General features: G+C 38.9%; 1 pseudogene across 1 annotated transcript; it reads left to right on the forward strand.

Moving 5' to 3' along the window:
• Positions 1 to 14267: 14267 nt before the first annotated feature.
• On the forward strand, positions 14268 to 14645 carry LOC308353198 (GTP-binding nuclear protein Ran-like; annotated as a pseudogene). The gene has a single exon. The product of its transcript is annotated as a GTP-binding nuclear protein Ran-like (transcript).
• Positions 14646 to 15848: the final 1203 nt, after the last annotated feature.

Raw genomic sequence — 15848 nt, forward strand, 5'->3', positions numbered from 1 at the left:
GTAGCGATTCTCATATCAGATAAATTAGATTTTAAACTAAAGACGGTAGTCAGGGATACAGAAGGACACTACATCATTCTTAAAGGGACTATCCACCAAGATGATCTAACAATTGTAAATATCTATGCCCCCAATATGGGAGCAGCCAATTACATAAGAAAACTATTAATCAAGATAAAGAGTCATATTGATATGAATACATTAATAGTAGGAGATCTTAACACGCCTCTCTCAGAAATAGACAGATCATCGAAGCAGAAAATCAATAAAGAAATAAGAGCATTGAATGATACATTGGACCAGATGGACCTCATAGATATATACAGAACATTCCACCCTAAAACAACAGAATACTCATTCTTCTCAAGTGCACATGGAACCTTCTCCAGAATAGACCACATACTGGGTCACAAATCAGGGCTCAACCGATACCAAAAGACTGAGATTATTCCATGCATATTCTCAGATCACAATGCTTTGAAACTGGAGCTCAATCACAAGGAAAAGTTCAGAAGGAACTCAAATACCTGGAAGCTAAAGACCACCTTGCTTAAGAATGCTTGGATCAACCAGGAGATCAAAGAAGAACTTAAACAATTTATGGAAACCAATGAGAACGAAGACACTTCACTCCAAAACCTATGGGATACAGCAAAGGCGGTCCTAAGGGGGAAATTCATAGCCATCCAAGCCTCCCTCAAAAACATTGAAAAATCCAGAATACACCAGCTGTCTCTACACCTTAAAGAACTGGAGAATCAACAACAAATCAAACCAACTCCACACGTAAGAAGGGAAATAATCAAGATTAGAGCAGAGATCAACGAGGTAGAAACCAGAGATACAGTAGAACGTATCAACAAAACTAGAAGCTGGTTTTTTGAAAGAATCAATAAGATCGATAAACCATTGGCCACACTAATCCAAAAGAAAAGAGAGAAAGCCCAAATTAACAAAATTATGAATGAAAAGGGAGAGATCACAACTAACACCAAGGAAGTAGAAACAATCATCAGAAGCTATTATCAACAGTTATATGCCAATAAGCTAAGCAACCTAGATGAAATGGATGCATTCCTAGAAAACTATAAACTCCCAAAATTGAACCAGGAAGAAATTGACAACCTGAATAGACCGATATCTAGTAACGAGATTGAAGCAGTGATCAAAAACCTCCCAAAAAACAAGAGCCCAGGACCTGACGGATTCCCTGGGGAATTCTATCAAACTTTCAAAGAAGAAATAATACCTATTCTCCTGAAGCTGTTTCAAAAAATTGAAGCAGAAGGAAAACTTCCAGACTCTTTTTATGAAGCCAGCATTACCCTGATCCCCAAACCAGGCAAAGACCCTACCAAAAAGGAGAATTTCAGACCGATATCACTGATGAATATGGATGCTAAGATTCTCAACAAGATCCTAGCAAACAGGATCCAACAGCACATTAAAAAGATTATCCACCATGACCAGGTAGGATTCATCCCTGGGTTACAAGGATGGTTCAACATTCGCAAATCAATCAATGTGATAGAACAAATCAATAAGAGAAGAAAGAAGAACCACATGATCCTCTCCATTGATGCAGAAAAAGCTTTTGACAAAATCCAGCATCCGTTCCTGATTAAAACGCTTCAAAGTATAGGGATAGAGGGAACATTCCTGAACTTCATCAAATCTATCTATGAAAAACCCACAGCAAATATCATCCTCAATGGGAAAAAGCTTGCAGCCTTCCCATTGAGATCAGGAACACGACAAGGATGCCCACTCTCACCACTCTTGTTCAACATAGTATTAGAAGTCCTAGCAACAGCAATCAGACAACAAAGAGAAATAAAAGGTATCCAGATTGGCAAGGAAGAAGTCAAACTCTCTCTCTTCGCAGATGACATGATTCTTTATATGGAAAACCCGAAAGACTCCACCTCCAAACTACTAGAACTCATACAGCAATTCAGTAATGTAGCAGGATACAAAGTCAATGTCCAGAAATCAGTGGCTTTCTTATACACTAACAATGAAAATACAGAAAGGCAAATTAGAGAATCGATTCCATTTACTATAGCACCAAAAACCATAAGATACCTCGGAATAAACCTAACCAAAGAGGTTAAAGATCTGTACTCGAGGAACTACAGAACACTCCTAAAAGAAATTGAAGAAGACACAAAAAGATGGAAGACCATTCCATGCTCTTGGATGGGAAGAATAAACATCGTTAAAATGTCTATACTGCCCAGAGCAATCTATACTTTTAATGCCATTCCAATCAAAATTCCACCAGTATTTTTCAAAGAGCTGGAGCAAATAATACTAAAATTTGTATGGAATCAGAAGAGACCCCGAATTGCTAAGGAAATGTTGAAAAACAAAAATAAAACTGGTGGCATCACGTTACCTGATTTCAAGCTTTACTACAAAGCTGTGATCACCAAGACAGCATGGTACTGGCATAAAAACAGACACATGGACCAGTGGAACAGAGTAGAGAGCCCAGATATGGACCCTCAACTCTATGGTCAAATAATCTTTGACAAAACAGGAAAAAATATCCAGTGGAAAAAAGACAGTCTCTTCAATAAATGGTGCTGGGAAAACTGGACAGCTATATGTAGAAGAATGAAACTTGACCATTCTCTTACACCGTACACAAAGATAAACTCGAAATGGATAAAAGACCTCAACGTGAGACAGGAATCCACCAGAATCCTAGAGGAGAACATAGGCAGTAACCTCTTTGATATCAGCCACAGCAACTTCTTTTAAGATATGTCTCCAAAGGCGAAGGAAACAAAGGCAAAGATGAACTTCTGGGACCTCATCAAGATAAAAAGCTTCTGCACAGCAAAAGAAACAGTCATCAAAACAAAGAGGCAACCCATGGAATGGGAGAAGATATTTGCAAATGACAGTACAGATAAAAGGTTGATATCCAGGATCTATAAAGAACTCCTCAAACTCAACACACACAAAACAGATAATCATATTAAAAAATGGGCAGAAGATATGAACAGACACTTCTCCAAGGAAGACATACAAATGGCTACCAGACACATGAAAAAATGTTCATCATCACTAGCCATCAGGGAGATTCAAATCAAAACCACATTGAGATACCACCTTACACCAGTTAGAATGGCCAAAATTAGCAAGACAGGAAACAACGTGTGTTGGAGAGGATGTGGAGAAAGGGGAACCCTCTTACACTGTTGGTGGGAATGCAAACTGGTGCAGCCACTTTGGAGAACAGTGTGGAGATTCCTCAGGAAATTAAAAATAGATCTTCCCTATGACCCTGCAATTGCACTGCTGGGTATTTACCCCAAAGATACAGATGTAGTGAAAAGAAGGGCCATCTGTACCCCAATGTTTATAGCAGCAATGGCCACGGTCGCCAAACTGTGGAAAGAACCAAGATGCCCTTCAACGGATGAATGGATAAGGAAGATGTGGTCCATATACACTATGGAGTATTATGCCTCCATCAGAAAGGACGAATACCCAACTTTTGTAGCAACATGGACAGGACTGGAAGAGATTATGCTGAGTGAAATAAGTCAAACAGAGAAAGTCAAGTATCATATGGTTTCACTTATTGGTGGAGCATAACAAATAATATAGAGGACAAGGGTAGATGGAGAGGAGAAGGGAGTTGAGGGAAATTGGAAGGGGAGGTGAACCATGAGAGACTATGGACTCTGAAAAACAACCTGAGGGTTTTGAAGGGGCGGGGTGGGAGGGTGGGGGAACCAGGTGGTGGGTATTAGGGAGGGCACAGATTGCATGGAGCACTGGGTGTGGTGAAAAAACAATGAATACTGTTACGCTGAAAATAAATAAAAAATTAAAAAAAAAAAAAAAGAATAGGTTTAATTACAGAAAAAAGTTTTGAAAGTATAATATTTGTCCCCATTGGTCTAATTATGAATATGCATAATAGTTTGGGAATTACCACAGGTATTTCTTTAATTCTATATGTAAAGTCTTCCCTACACACTACAGAACATGGATAATTGACTTTCACTGATGGCATGAATCGAGTATTTTGAACCTACCCAAACCCCAATCTTCTACATTGATGACCAAAGAAATATTCAAAGACAGGTGAAAAAAAAAAACCTTCCATTGCTAAAAAGTCAGAAGGTGGTGTAAGTCCACAGTCTAGCCTTTGGGAAGAGAAAATATGCCCACCAAAGAATCAAGAAAAATCCCCCCCAAACTTAGAAACTCAAAGACATAGGAGCAAAGAGCAGATCCCAAGCCTTTGGGTAATGAAGAGGCTGCTGGCACCACAGCTGCTCATCACCCCCAGCCAACTCTTGGGTTGCTATGCTTAATAAAAACGGAAAAAGATAGTGACAACAAACTCACAATAGTGAAGTGACAGATGGAGGACTGCAGCTAACTCTGGATTTTCCTAAATATGCAGAAATGAAATTTCTTAGGTAGAGTGATGCTTTCCCATGTGGTATGACTGTTCCTTACATACTTAATATAGGTCACTACATTTTCATGCTAACAGCCTAGCATGTATTCCCCCATTTTTTTTCAGACTCACATGAACAGAGGCAATATTTATTTAATGAATTTGAAGCCATTACATTTAAAACACAGTGGATCCTGATTTTCTCAATCAAGTAGAATTTGAGAATTTAAGCTAATAAGACAAATACAATCAGAATCCCAGTAATGTCTTCCTCTTTTCTGAATTCTCACCAAAAGGGCATACTGATAACCAGTTTGATATATCAAGGCTTTTAAAAATAATAATGTTAAAAAGATTTATTTATTTATTCATTCATTCATTCATTTATATTTATTTGATAGAGAGAGACAGCGTGCACATGAGCGGGAGAGACAGAGAGAGAGGGAGACAGAATCTCAAGCAGGCTCCCTGCTGAGTGAGGAGCCACACTCAGGGCTCAATCTCATCACCCTGAATCATGACCTGAGCTAAAACCAAGAGTCCTACTTTTAACTGACTGTGCCACCCAGGTACCCCTCAAAACTCTCTTGAATAACAAGACAATGTTAGTTCTTGTTGATTGAATCTCCTCATAGGCAAATACATATCTCCCAGGGCAACATTGTTCAAAGCCCTGCAAATAAAAGACCAGACTAATTGACAGTACCATTCATCTGCCAACTCTAGGTATACACTTGACCTTATTCATAATGTTTTTGCATGTGCTTTATATATGTTCAAGTTCCATGAGGATTAGGAGTGATTTTCACAAATTCTTTATGTGTCTTTATCTGGAATCCCAAGTTTCTAAAATGAATACTTATTAATTTAAATTATTTTTAAAACTTATATAAATATGAGAAGGAAGCTATCTACATGCAAAACCATGTTTAACCATAATCTACTATCTTGAAATTGAGAATCAAATTTGGAAGATTTGTATTACCAAACTTAAACAAGATCTTGTGGTACTGGCATATGGATAGATAGATAAATGGAGCAGGCAGAGTTCAAAAGCAAGCACAAAGTTATATGAATAACTGCTTTTCAGCAAAGGCAACAAAACAATTGAATGTGGAAAGAAAAGTCTTTACAGAAATGGGGAAGAGCAATTGAATATCCATGAAGATAAAAAAATCAATCTTAATCTTGACCTCATATCATACATAATAATTATTCTAAGCAGGATCATAAATTGGAATCCAAGAGCTTAAACTATGAGGTTTTTAGAAGAAATCATAAAAGGATATCTTTGTGACTCTGGAAAGGAAAACATTTCCTAGAACACAGAAAGCAAAACCTTAAAATTACAATATTCTCATTAAAATTATCTCATCAAAAAAATGTTTGTAAATGAAGGCAAGGCACAGATTTAGAGAAAATTCTTGTGAAATATAAATCAGACAAGGGACTTCTGTCCGGAAGGTGTACATCACTACTACCAATACATAAGGCCAACAGCCCCCTTTTTAAAAATGGACAAAACACTAAACCAAGAGTTCACGTGTGAACTTATGTGAATAGCCAATCAGCAAATGCAAAAGTACTCAACATCCTTCGTTGTGAAGAAAATGCAAATTAAAACCATAACAAGGGGCACCTGGGTGGCTCAGTGGGTTAAAGCCTCTGCTTTCGGCTCGGGTCGTGATCCCAGGGTCCTGGGATCGAGCCCCGCGTCGGGCTCTCTGCTCAGCGGGGAGCCTGCTTCCTCCTCTCTCTCTGCCTGCCTCTCTGCCTACTTGTGATTTCTGTCTGTCAAATAAATAAATTAAAAAAAAAAACCATAACAAGCTGCTACCATATACCCACTAGAATGGCTAAAATTAAATACACTGACCGCACTAATTATTGGCAAGAATGTGTAGCTAGCAGAACACTAACACTTCTGGTGGGAATGTAAAATGGTACAATCTCCTTGGGAAAAGCCCTGGCAGTTTCTTATGGTAAACATACTCCTACTTCTGACTCTGCAATTCTACTCCTAGGCATACAAAACAAGAAATGAAAACATAAGCTCATGATAAGATTTATAGAAGAGTGGTTATAATAGATTTATTCTTAATACCCAAAACTGGAAGTCACACAAATGTCCATCAACAGAAGAGTAAAGAAGCAGATGGTGGTATATTCTTACCACAGAGCACTACTCAATTAAGAAAAGGAACGAATCACTAATATATACAACAGCATGGATGAGTTTCATACCCATTATGCTGTGTAAAAGAAACCAGTGTGAGTAAGTGCAAATTGTATGATTATATTAATCTGAAGTTCTAGAACAGGCAAAATTAATCCCTGGCAAGGATGAGGGCCCTTGATTGGCAGGGAAGGGACATAAGGAAAGTTTCTAGATGATAGACATATTTTACATCTTGATAGGGTGTGGGTTACATTTGTGCATCTCAATGTAGTAAATTTTACCTTAAAAAAACTATTTAAAAAATTTAATAAAAATGGGAGGAGATACAAAATTAAAATGATCAGAATATTGGATAATCGTTTAAGCTGGGTGCTGGGTATACTCTTCCATTTGCTTTGTGTAAGTTTAAATTTTTCTAAATAAAATATAAAAAAAAAGTCTTGGCAGTTTTCTTACAAAGAGAATTACATTTACAAAATGAATCCTCTGGCCTAATTATGTGGAATGCCTGGTAATAGTCACTCATTGCAAAAGAAACTAATGTTTCAAAAAATTTTAAATAATTCTCTTTTTGCCAAAACTTCACATGCCATGTTTTAACTACAGGGGGAAAATCCATAAAATATTAACCCATAAAGAAACATCATACATTCGACTTTACTCTGACACTAAATGTCACTTCCCACAGTGCACTGTGTACTTTTCAGATGCTACTAAAACAAAAAAAAAAAACAAAAAAAAAAACTCATTTTGTAGCCTAGATTATTATATTAAAGAAAAGAAAATCACAGGTTGACAATGCTTCAAGTATTACAAGTCAAAATGGGAAATCATAGTAGAGTTAGCAAGGTAGCTGTATTTCTGAAAAGGATATATGATATTAACCAAATTCATTTTTCAAATTATACTGGTAATATTTTTGGCATTCATGTGTTCCTCCCAGTTTCTAAAATAAACAATAAATAGATATTTAATAGTGTAAATATATAAGCCTAATTGAAGGTAAGTTTTTAAAATTTAAATTCAAGTTAGTTATCATATAGGATAGTATTGGTTTCAGAAGTAGAATTTGGTGATTCATCACTTACATAGAACACCCAGTGCTCACCCCAACCAGTACCCTCCTTAATGCTCATCACTCATTTAGCCCACACCAACACCTCCCCTTCATCAACCGTCAGTTTGTTCTCTGTAGTTAAAAGTCTTTTATGGTTTGCCTCCCTCTCTGTTTTTATCTTATTTTATTGTTCTTTCCCTTCCCCTATGTTCATGTTTTGTTTCTTAAATCCCACATATGAATGAAATCATATGGTACTTGTCTTTGACTGACTTATTTTGTTTAGCATAATACCCTCTAGTTCATCCACATTCTTGCAAATGGCAAGATTTCATTCTTTTTGATGTCTCAGTAATATTCCATAGTGTGTGTGTATATATATTTCATATTACAAATTCCATCATATATATATATATGTATGTATTGTTTTTTTTACATCTTTATCCATTCATCAGTCGGTGGAAAATTGAAAGGAATATTTTTGTCCTTACCACATTTTTAGAGATTTTCTGTACCCGTATCAGAATCAGCCAGATAGTTTTAAAGTTCCCTCAACCTAATTCTTTTCTTTTTCTTATCAATATTTCTCCTACACGTGCTACCATACTGATTTCTAGACTCTCAGTTGTTATTTTATTATAATTTTTATCCTTTTCTTTTACAGTGTTTTATTTTTTAGCAAGCTTTATAACCTCTTATAATTGATTCTTCGACAGTGACTCCAAATTCCACTATGCACTCCTTAATTCCAAACAGTATCTACGCATTCACTGAACAATTTGCTGTATCCACATTTAACCTGTTTGCAAACAGGTCTTAAGTTTCAATTGCACAGTCATAAAAATTTCATTTTCCCTTATTGTGTGTTAAATAAATTGTTAAAAGCAGATCACATTTACACATGAACCTCTTGACTACACTCTCTCAGAGTCAGTTGATAGAAATGATATACTTAACATACCCAGATCCTATGTCACCAGTCACCTGACTGCCATTTGAACTGGCTGTTGAATTCCATTTATGTTGACACAGTTCACTATGGGGCAGAGGGGACTTCCAATCAAGCCCATCTTTTAGAGCCTGAGTAAGAACCACACTGTCTTTAATACTAAAAATGGGCAGAGAAGGATGACCAGGGTTATTTCTTCCCTTCAGGACTGCAGGTTTTTTAGAGGCATCACCATCCTACCTTCACAACAAAATCAAAATCCTGTTGTCAGTTTGCAACCAATAGATCTTTCGGCTGATGCTGTTTCATTACCAGTGTATAATTCCCAAATATACCCCTTTTTATAGTATAACATCGGCAATTCACAGTTGTCTATGTTTAACTTCTTTGTTAACTGACGTGCTGAGTGGTATATGTATAGAGTCACTGACAATCTCTGAATTAGAAAGGATTTGGAAGCTCCTAAAGTCCATTAGTAAGAGGACTTTCCATTTATAACTTCCCCCATTTCTTGTGACATTTACTATTGTGAGAACAAATCTATTTTGCTGTCAATGGGCGTATTTGAGGGATTTATTGAGTAGGGCAGGACTCATGCATACAGATATTGACTCTGAACCTAAATCACGTGGCGCACATGCATGAAATTTAAGCAAAATCTATGGAAGTTTCGACCAGTTGATCTAACGACGCACAGCAAATTCGTTGTTTTTTGACAACTTCAGAAGGGCCACTCTTACTGCCTGTGCACCCAGACTGTGCGCCACTCAAATAAGGTCACCGTGAACATATGGCTAGATGTTTACTTCTGGTAATTCAGTTACTTCTCTTGCTATCTAAATGTTGCTGACACGGAGGCTTTAATTATTGGGATATGTTTTAGTTGCTAGGATACTCATTTTATAGGCAGCACTGAAGCATTTCTATTTAAGCTAGTTTTTAGCTTAAAAACTAAGTGACAAAAGCCTTAGTACACTAATTAATTCTATACTTCTTATTCCAGAGATTTCAAAGCTACAGGCACCGTAATATAAAAATTACCCATACATTGGCTGATAACAAAAATAAGGGAAATTGATTCTTCTCTTTCGGCTTTATCATTTTTCTCAATTTAATTCCTAAGCACAAAAGTCAGGTTCTGGGTCAAGCTGGCCCCAGGATCCTGAACCCACCTTCTCCCTGATCCTGAACCCACCTTCTCCCACAAACACCCCAAAGAGGATCCTGAACCCACCTTCTCCCACAAACACACCAAACCTACAGCTACATATGCAACAACTTCCCCTGCAAAAAAAAAAAAAAAAAAAAAAAAAACCTAAGAACTGCATGATTTCTACAAGTCTGAAAAAATGAGAGAAGGCCCACATCAAAAGGAATAGGAGAGGCTGGGACACAATCTCTCCATAAGCCCCTCTTCCAGCACAGCCACCCAGAGTTGAGAGGGAACTGAAAACCCAGAGCTTCTCCTGAAGGAGCTAAGGGTTTGAACCCCACATCAAGAATTCCTAACTTTTAGGATCTGCACCTGAGACATGAACCTCCAAAACATCTAGCTTTGAAAACCAACAGGGCTCGCATCCAGGAAACCCCAAAAGGCCACTGCAACCTGACAAGTACTCTTCAAGGGCTCTAGTGCCCACACTCACCTCAGAAGAGCCTAACAGGAAGTGGTTGGTCTAGAAGTGTAGACATGAAGGGCAGACATCTGACTGACACACTTCTGGGGGCCCGATGGGGTGTTCTCTGGGATGGTGGGTGGCAGGCACCTTCTCTACATTCTCCCCCTGCATGGCTCCAGCTGGAAGACGCCATCTTTTTTTTCTTTTCAACCCTAAGTACAGAAGTCATAGAGTGATATGAAGCCTTCATTATGAGAATTAACCATCATCTCCCTCCGCAGCTGTCTTTCTCCACTCCTAATTCTATACACCAGCAGCAATGACTTTTAAACGTGGCTACATATAGTTCTGAAGATGGTTTTCTTCATGTTGCAAAATAAGGCGTACTTATAGCTCTTTCTTTATATTTCAAATATAAATTTTCTCCATTTCTTCTCTGCCATTGATATGAAGATTTAGATGATTTATACAATCCTCTCACTCCTCCTATGTCTTCTTACTACAATTATTCATTTCTGATTCCTCGACTGAGGAAGAGTATGAGAGACAAACTTTATGAATCCCCTAATATATGAAGGTCTTTAACTTCATATTCACTCATGACTAATAATTTGGCTGGCATAAGTATTCTAGGTTTAAAGTTACTTTTACTTTGAACTTTAAAGAATTACTCTGTAATCTACTAGTGGCACTGATTCTGACATGTCCGAACTAGTTATATCTTATTGTATATATTACTTTCCCTTATAAAAAGCTTTTAGAATCTTCTATATTTGATTTTCTGAAATTTCTTACAGATGTCTAAGGTCATCTCACAGATGTCTCATTTCTCATGTAGAAGACTTTCCTATTTCAAGACCTGTGTTTCCCTTCAGTTCTGGAAATTCAGTTTAAAATTTCATTTTGGGAGGAATACTTTTCACTCCACTTTGTCAGCACTCTCCTGGAAATCTGATCAGTTGAAACTAACTTCTTGGACTGATCTTCTATCTCATGTATTTTCTTTTTTCTTTTTTTTTTTAACATCTTAATTCTATTTTATTTTTTTGAGTGTTCCAAGATTCATTGTTTATGCACCATACCCAGTGCTCCATGCAATACATGCGCTCCTTAATACCCACCACTAGGCTTACCTAACCCCCACCCTCCTCCCCTCCACATCTCATGTTATTTTCAAGGTGATTTCTTATCTTCAACAATTACAAGATTTCTTATATATATATATATATATGTGTGTGTGTGTGTGTGTGTGTGTATGTATGCACACACACATATATACACATATATATACATACATATACACACACATATATATTATGTATATATATATATATATTATGCTCGCATGCATATTTTTAATTTCTAAGAGTTCTTTTTGCTGTTATTCCTTTTTACTTTTCTTGATATATGGGTAGAATACAAATGTATTCTTGAATTTTTGTAGGCTATTAATTTAAAGTGTGTGGGGAGAGGAGGCGAGGTTGTTTGTTTAATTTTCTTTCCTCCATATCAGTTTAACTTACTTTTTCAGTACTTTGAAGACTTTCCTCAGATAGGTAATGAATGTTTACTGTCTCTCCATATTTTAAATAAGTAGAGGGTCTATATCCACAGGCATCTGCTAACAGTGGACTCATTTGAGTGTGAGCAGCCAATAAATAGGCAGCTTGCTGGGGAACCCCTTCTAGGGTGAACATTTATGGTAAGTATAAGAATGGTCTCCCAAGAATGTCCACATCCTATTCTTCAGAATATGGTTACTTGGCAAAGGGGAATTAAGTTTGTAGACTGGTGTTAACATTGCTAATTAGCTACCATTAAGACATGGAGATTATCCTGGATTATTTTCCTGGACTCAGGACTCACAAACCTCCTTAAAAGTGGAAGAAGGAATTGAAAGAGAAATCCAGAGGATGACAGTATGAAAAGGACTCTGCCTAATATTGCTGGCTTTAAAGATGGGAGAAAAGTACCCATGGGCCAAGGAAAGTGGGCAGCCTCCATAAACTGGAAAAAATAAGGAAATGTATTCTCCCCTAAAGCTTCCAGAAAGAAATAGTTCTGCTGACATCTGGATTTGGGCCCCTTGAGATCCATGTTGGATGTCTAAAGCTACAAAACTGTAAAATAATAAATTTGTATTATTTTAAAAATCACCAAGTATGTGGTAATTTGACAAAACAGCAACAGAAAACTCCTGCAGATTTTGGTCCTGAGAGTAGGGTGCTACTGGGACAATACCCAAATTAGAACGGGGCAGTGGCGGAAGCTGGAACAGTTTTGAGGAGCATGACAGAAAAAGCCTACAGTGACTTCAGCAGACCTTTAGTAGAAATATGGATAATAATGATTTATTAGTAAGGACACAGAAAGAGGTGAGGAGCATGGTAGAGAAGGCTTGTATCACTTTGAAGTATCCCTAAATCACAAGCACACTGTTGGTAGAAACAGTACAGACATTAAAGGTGCTGCTGGTGAGAACTTAGAAGAAAATGAAGAATATACTATTGGCAACTTTCAGCTCCTCCCCCCCCACCCCCGCCAGGTATGGAATTTCATCCTCTGGGTAGAATACAATGTATTCCTAAGTTTTTATAGGTCATTATAAGGGGACAAGGGGAAAAGGAGAGAGTGTCTGATTAATTCTGTTTCCTCAAGGGTCAGTTTTTCAGTTTGTGTTGTTCTTTCCTTCCTTTGTAGACTTTCCTCAATTGTCTGGGAAAGAAAATCCTTGTAATGGAGTAGCAGACAGCTTAGCAGAACTGCGGCCTGTGGTCCTATAAAAAGCAAAACTTTTACAAGAGAAATGTAGGTATTTAGTGGAGAAGATTCCAAGTCAATGTTGAAGGAGTGAATAGTTTTGTTTTGTTTCCCTTGCTGCTCATTAGAAAAGCAGAGAGGAAAGGGAGAAATTCAGCAAAGAATTGTTTACAAGGAATCAGGATTTCACACTTTGGGAACCTCAGCCTATTCAGACTGCACGAGATGCTGAAATTACAAGACCACTGCCAGGAAATCATGCTCTAGAGAAACAACTGAGGGTGTCACTGAAGAGCTTCCCCAATAACTGAGAAAAATCAGTAGGTCAGAGTACTCAGACACACCACAGATTACGCATGCCACACACAGATCTCCTCAGCCAGCTGAGCAGAAGCCACATTTGAGATGGGAATATCCAGAGACATGTCAGAAGGAGGGGTCTCTTGCTAGTGAAGTGAATTCCTAGATATGCATGAGTGAAAGGCAGGGTTCTTGAAAATGTTCACCAGCAGAGCACTACTAGCTCAGACTGAAAGGAACACAGAGAGGATAAAATAAAAGGGTTGTATTTTTTTTTAGTTATCATTAATAACACAATGCTAGTTTTCTGGAAGCCTAATTCACTCATTGACCTGTATCTTCAGATCCAGTTTCAGTACTTTTGGCAGGACCGCTTCATAGAAAATATAGTATATTTCCACCACAAGGTACATATTACCTAACAGTCTCTTTTTTGTAGGTGATGTCGTTAGCAATTGATGATTGCTGCTTAGACCCATTAATTCATTAGGAGTTGCAAAGCAACTCAGAATACTGATTGTATCATTTCTTCATTTACTAATTTTATTACTTATTGCTGCTGAATGTATTTTTCAAAAAGGCAAAATCATGACTTTCATGCAAATTTAACATAAACCCACATCTAGGATTTTACTCAATTCATTACTGAGAAAATGTCATATATAAAAAGTGGTCTAGCCTCAGTCAGATGGGCTGGAGACACTTCTAGAAGCAAGAGCACAGCAGCTGCCCCAGGAGAACCCCAAGTCCAGTCGAAACTTATATTGGTTGGCAATGGTACTGAAAAAACTACATTTGTGAAGTGTCACCTGACTGGTGAATTTGAAAAGATGAACCACCTTAGTGCTGAGGTCCATCCCCCTGTGTTCCATACCAACAAAGAACCTATGACATTCCTGGTATGGGCTACAGCTGGTCGGGAGAAATTTGGTGGGCTGAGAGATGGTTAGGATATCCAAGCCTGGTATGCCACTATAATGTTTGATGTAATATGAAGGATTACTTACAAGAATGTGCCTAGCTGGCATAGTGATCTGGTACAAGTATGTGAAAACATCCCCATTGTGCTATGGGGCAACAAAGTAGACATTAAGGACAGGAAAGGTAAGGCAAAATCTATTGCCTTCCACCAAAAGAAATACTACGACATTTCTGCCAAAAGTCAATACAACTTTGAAAAGCCCTTCTTGTGACCTGCTCAAAAACTAACTGGAGACCCTAACTTGGAGTTTGTCGCCATGGCTGCTCTTGCCCCACCAGAGGCGGTCATGAACCCAACTTTGGGAGCACAGTGTGGGCATGATCTAGAGGTTGCTCAGACCACTGCTTTCCCGGATGAGCGTAACAACCTGTGAGCAAGTGCAGCTGGAGTCCAGGGTCAGAAGACCAGTGTTACAGGCAACTGTCCTGTGATGTCAGTGGTACAGCATGTTTGTCATTTCATTCTATACCTGACCAGGTTACCTGTGTCATCTTTAGGATGCTGATGGAGATGAACGGACTTCAGAGTGCATAAGGCAATTTAAAAAGTACCTTCATTTCTTAAGACCTGCATATTTAGCTGTTTTGGAATGCAGTTGTTTGTTTCCTGACCTTCAAATATAAGACTGCTGGGGGAGGAGTCAAGATGGCGGAGAAGTAGCAGGCTGAGACGACATCGGGTAGCAGGAGATCAGCTAGATAGCTTATCTAACCATTGTGAACACCTACAAATCCAATGGGAAATTGAAGAGAAGAAGAGCAACAATTCTAGAAACAGAAAATCAATCACTTTCTGAAAGGTAGGACCTGCGGAGAAGTGAATCCAAAGCGATGGGAAGATAGAGCCCAGGGGGAGGGGCCAGCTCCCGGCAAGCGGCGGAGCAAAGGAGCACAAAATCGGGACTTTTAAAAGTCTGCTCCACTGGGAGACATCGCTCCAGAGGCTAAACTGGGGGGAAACCCAGGCGGGGTCAGCATAACCCCAGGTCCCGCGGGATCACAGAAGGACTGGGGATGTCTGAGTGCCACAGAGCTCGCAGGTATTAGAGCAGAGAAGCCGGCCACAGCAACAAAGCCGAGGACTGAGCTCTCAGCCTGGGGTTACCTTGTGCCGGTGGCAGGCTGGTGGGCTCGGAGCACGGCCAGAGGCCACGGAGACGGAAGTGACCAGGCGCTTTTCTCCAGGTTCCAGCAATTGACTGCTTTCCTCAAGGCGCGACCGCAGGCCAGGGAGGCGGGGCGGTTGGGCGCTTTTCTCTAAGGGCAAACTGAGGAGCGGAACCCCAAGCTCTCGGCTCCTCTGGGCCGAGAGATTGGGAGGCCACCATCTTCATTCCCGTCCTCCAGAACTCTACGGAAAGCGCTCAGGGAACAAAAGCTCCTGAAAGCAAACCCGAGCGGATTACTTAGCCTGGCCCCTGGCAAAGGCGGTGCAATTCCGCCTGCGGCAAAGACACTTGAAAATCACCACAACAGGCCCCTCCCCCAGAAGATCAACAAGAAACCCAGCCAAGACCAACTTCACTCACCAAGAACAGCAGAATCCCACAGCAGGAGAAAGCAAATCTTATCTGGAC

Source organism: Martes martes, assembly GCF_963455335.1.
Source record: "Martes martes genome assembly, chromosome: 12".
Classification (NCBI taxonomy): Eukaryota; Metazoa; Chordata; class Mammalia; order Carnivora; family Mustelidae; genus Martes; species Martes martes.